This window comes from Alexandromys fortis, unplaced genomic scaffold (genome assembly GCF_014885135.2).
Source record: "Alexandromys fortis isolate MF-2015 unplaced genomic scaffold, M_Fortis_MF-2015_v1.1 scaffold_267, whole genome shotgun sequence".
NCBI lineage: Eukaryota > Metazoa > Chordata > Mammalia > Rodentia > Cricetidae > Alexandromys > Alexandromys fortis.
The window spans coordinates 1,525,552-1,530,346 of NW_026068157.1; positions in this window are offsets into that span (position 1 = coordinate 1,525,552).

Here is a 4,795-nt window from a genome sequence, read left to right on the forward strand (position 1 = left end):
CCATTCTGACAGGTGTAAGATGATATCTCAAAGTTGTTTTGATTTGCATTTCCCTGATGGCTAAGGAGGTTGAGCATGACCTTAAGTGTCTTTTGGCCATTTGAACTTCTTCTGTTGAGAATTCTCTGTTCAGTTCAGTGCCCCATGTTTTAATTGGGTTAATTATCATTTTAAAGTCTAGTTTCTTGATTTTTTTTTTTTCGAGACAGGGTTTCTCTGTAGCTTTGGTGCCTGTCCCGGAACTAGCTGTAGACCAGGCTGGCCTCGAACTCACAGAGATCCACCTGCCTCTGCCTCCTAGTGCTGGGATTAAAGGCGTGTGCCACCACCGCCCAGCTCTTGAATTCTTTATATATTTTGGAGATCAGACTTTTGTCTGTTGTGGGGTTGGTGAAGATCTTCTCCCAGTCAGTAGGTTGCCTTTTTGTCTTAGTGACAGTGTCCTTTGCTTTACAGAAGCTTCTCAGTTTCAGGAGGTCCCATTTATTCAATGTTGCCCTTAATGTCTGTGCTGCTGGGGTAAAACATACATATTATTAAGATACTTTTGCACTCGGGTCTTATCCATAAGTCACCATGTGTAGATTTCATGTAAGGTGTTTGGACATGCAGAAACAAGCATTTGTTCTCAAAGCTGGCAGAGCATGGATTAATGATGAGTTAGTAAAACAACTTCTCCACAAAAAACTGAAACTCCAGATGACATGGGCGAAAGGGACCTTGGCTATAGAAGGGCCATCATCATCATATGCCTTCACTAGACATTTAGCCCCCTTTATTGCTTTCTCATTCCTTGATGTGTATAGAATTTCTAGTCACGTTTCTTCCTTTATTCCCCAGAGCCTGTGTAATCGCTGTCTTCATTTTTTTTACTTTTACCCTCTTCCCCCGTTCAATTTAGCTACATTTATTACATTAATCTTTTAAAAATATTTTGGGTTCCTATTTGTTTCCTTTTTCATTCACTTAAAAGTTGTTTCAGGATAGGCTCTCACGTGGCACAGGCTGCTCTTGAGCTCTCTGCACAGCTAAAGATGACTTTGAACGGATTCTCCTTCCTCTCACTAAGTGTTGGGATTGTAGAGGTGCAGCAAGTGCTTAGGCCACACTCGGGCTTTGAACTCAGGACCTCATGCATGCTGGCAAGCCCTCTGCTGAGTTACAACCCAGCTCCTCGGGTTTTATTCTACTTATTCACTACCTTTTCTTTTTCTTTATTCTTCTCTCATGTACCACATCCTGACTGCAGTTTCCCCTTCCTTCTCTCCTCCCATTCCATCGCTCTCCCTCCTCCCCTCTCCCCCAGATCCACTCCTCCCTTTCCCTTCATAAAAGAGCTGACCTCCCAGGGACATCAACCAAACATGGCATAACAAGTTACAATAAGACTAGATCTACCCCTCATATTAAGGTGGGATGAGGCAACCCAGCAGGAGGAATAGAATCCCGAAAGAAGGTAAAAGAGTCAGAAATAGTCCCCGCTCCCACTGTTAGGGGTCCCACAAGAAGACCAAGCTATACAACCATAATTAACATGCAGAGGACCTAGGTCCACCAATACAGGCTCCCTGATTGTTCATTCAGTCCCTGTGAGCCCCTATGAGTCATGGTCAGCCGGTTCTGTAAGCCATTTCTTTGTGGAGTCCTTGGCCCCTCTGGCCCGTACATTCCTTCCTCCCCTTCTTCTGCAGAAGTCGCTGAACTCCGCTGTGGGTCTCTGCATCTGCTCCCACCAGTGGCTGGATGGAGCCTCTCTGGTGACGGATATGCTAGGCTCTGGTCTTCAAGTACAGCAGAAAATCATCAACAATCATTTCGTTGACCTTTGTTTCTCCACTCGTGTTTGGTTCCAGCCTAGGTCTCTGGGCTACCGAGCCCCTGGTTCCTGCCGTCCATGCTGCAGCAGGTGTGGGCTCCCTCTTGTGACATAGGTCTCAACTTGAGCCAGTCATTGGCTGGCCACTCCAAAAAAAATTCTGTGCTATTAATCTTTATTTATTTCTATTTACTCGTTTATAATCTTTGATTATTAAAATAACTTTCATTGTTATATCCATTGTACTTGGCGGTGTTACAGAGGGACACAGTTTCCCCTCCCTTCTCTTTTTCTCTTGCATTTTGTTTTCATGCAATCACATAGCACATTAAGCATTTTCTCTCTCATACTGCCTTACCCTCTCCATTGTTGCCCCTCCCTAATGTTTCTCAGTGTTTTTGAAATATTTTTTGAGTTTTTAAAATTTTGTGTGCATGGGTGTTTTTGCGAGTCTCTGTACCCCTTGCATGCAGTTTCTGTAGAGACCACAAGAGGGCATTTGGCGCCCCTATATGGTTGTCCGTGTGGGGGCTGGGAATCAAGTCCTGGTCCTCTGCGAAAGAAGCAAGTGCTCTTAACTTCTGAGCCATCTCTCCAGCCCCAGGATTTTTGAAAAAAGATTTATTTTATTATTTGTGTGTATGTACGCATGTCTGTGTGAGGGGTGTTTGAACAATCGTGTGGGGGTGCCTGCAAAGGCTAGAAGACAGCATCGAATTCTCTGGAGCTGCTTTTACAGGTGTGAGTGGCCGAGGTGGATTTTGAGGGCTAAAACCTGATACTCTGCAAGAACACCAAGTTCTCCTAACTTTTGCGCCTTCTCCCTGGCCCTTTAAAGTAAATGGTTTAGTTAACATTCGAATACTGGGGTTCATTACAGCATTTTATACACGTGGGTCATGATCCTTTGTTTTGTTCATCTTCCTCCCCAGTCCCTCCTCCCTGCCACATGCTGTGTCTTTCTGGTTACTTCGTTTAGTCCAAAGACTACCTCCTGCTTGCTTACTCTCTCCCTCTCTCCCCTCCCTCTCTTCCTCCCTTCCTCTCTCCTCTTCTCTCTTCTCCTCTCCTCTACTCACTCTCTCTCTTTCCCTCCCTCCTTTTCTTTCTTTTTTTTCCTTTTATTGAAAAGGATTGTTTATCTCACATAACATATCCTGATTATGGTTTCTCTCCCTTTACTTCTCCCAGCTCCCCTCCCACCTGGATCCACTCTGTTTTAAAGGATAATAGTAAGGTATGCAAAATAAAATATACTAAGATTAGAGAAAGAACCCATCAGAGCTGTTACACTGAGAAACCCTGTCTTCAAAAACAAGCCAGCAAATAAACAAATGAAGAAAAAGAAAAAAAGAAAAAGTGACTCTGTAAGATATACTGGGGCAATGATGCCTCAGAACTCAGAGTGGCCGACCGATGTTTGGTTTAACTTGAGACCATGCCACAAGAGGGAGCCCACACCCACACTACCCGGATGGCCAGAAACCAGAGACTGGATAGCCCAGATACCTAGGGTAGATGCAAACATGACAGACAAAAACCTAAAGCCAGTGATTCTTAATGATGTTCTGCTATACTCATAGATCAGTGCCTTGTCCAGTTCTCGTCAGAGGGGCTTCCTCTGGCAGCAGACGGGGAAATAATAGCAAATTTTAAAAAGTGACATCATGGGATTCACAGGTAAAGAAATGGAACCAGAAAAAAAAAGGTCATCCTGAGTTGAGCAACTCAGACAGAAAGACAAATATGATATATATTCGGTTATATGTGGAAATCAAGAATTAACAATAACAATTAGTTAGCTGGACCTTGAGCCTGAATCAGCACAACACCAGGGAGAATGACCTTGTGTGTTTGTCTCTAGGGTAAAGCCAGAATTGAATTCGCTCTGAAGTCTGAAGTTAGTTAGCTTGTCTGTGTGAAAGACTTTCTTTGTGACTGAGAACACTGTGCCAGTCTGAGCAATGTAAGATACCCTAGTACCATTCTTTTCACCAATATTTCACAACTTAAGCAGAGAATCATCTTCTGGCCATGCACAGCCATACGTGTGCCCAGCAAGTATAAAACACCACCAAAGGGCTGTGGAAAGAGCCCCACAGCTGTTCTTATTAGGGAGGCAGAGCCATGGTACCCGAGAAAGTTACGGGAACAACCCATCATTCAGTCAACAAGCCCACAACTTTGCTAAGTAGGTGATGCCTGGTGAGGTGGCTTTGCCAGGTAGGACTCTCCGACAGTGTCTAGTTCGTCGCCTTGTTAAACACTAGTTGTCACTGCTGTACAGTCCCACGGCCCTTCAGCCCCTAGTTGTCACACTGTCCTACCAACCCTAGCTCTCCTACCTTTCCTGGCTTGTCATCTACTCTACCCAACCCATTCACAGGTGTCCCATTGTGTAAAGCAAGCATGTGGCCATTCACACTCCTCGTTCCCTGCAGACAAGGCCTGCCCTCGGGATTTTAGGCGAGACAACTTCTTTGCAACCCTTGGTCTCCACTGGGTTCCAAAAAAGAGCATATTTGAAGGAAGCACCCCCGTTAGCTCATCCAGAAGATGAGATTTTGTTCACAATGCTGCCAACTCAACTGGCTACAGTTGCCACTGTCATAGGCAGTCAAAAGACCATCTAACGACAGAGGCCTCCTCCCTGCCCCCATGGGAACACTGGGCTCTCTCTTCATCCAAGAAGCTGACAGTTATATTATCTGCCACAAGCTTACCTGAAGAGGATGAGAGCCTCATGAAGAAGAGAAATTATATACTGTGGAGAAATTGTAGAAGAGATTTTCTCCTCACAGTCGGACATGAAGGACAAACTGCTTCCCAATTCAGATATTTTGCTAACAGGACCCGAGGCCCACAAGGGGAGGGATAGCCCTTCAGATCAAAAGAATTAAAGTTTTAATACTTAGAAGTCAATACTTGCTTCTATTTATTTATTTATTTATTAAAGATTTTTGTCTCTTCCCCACCGCC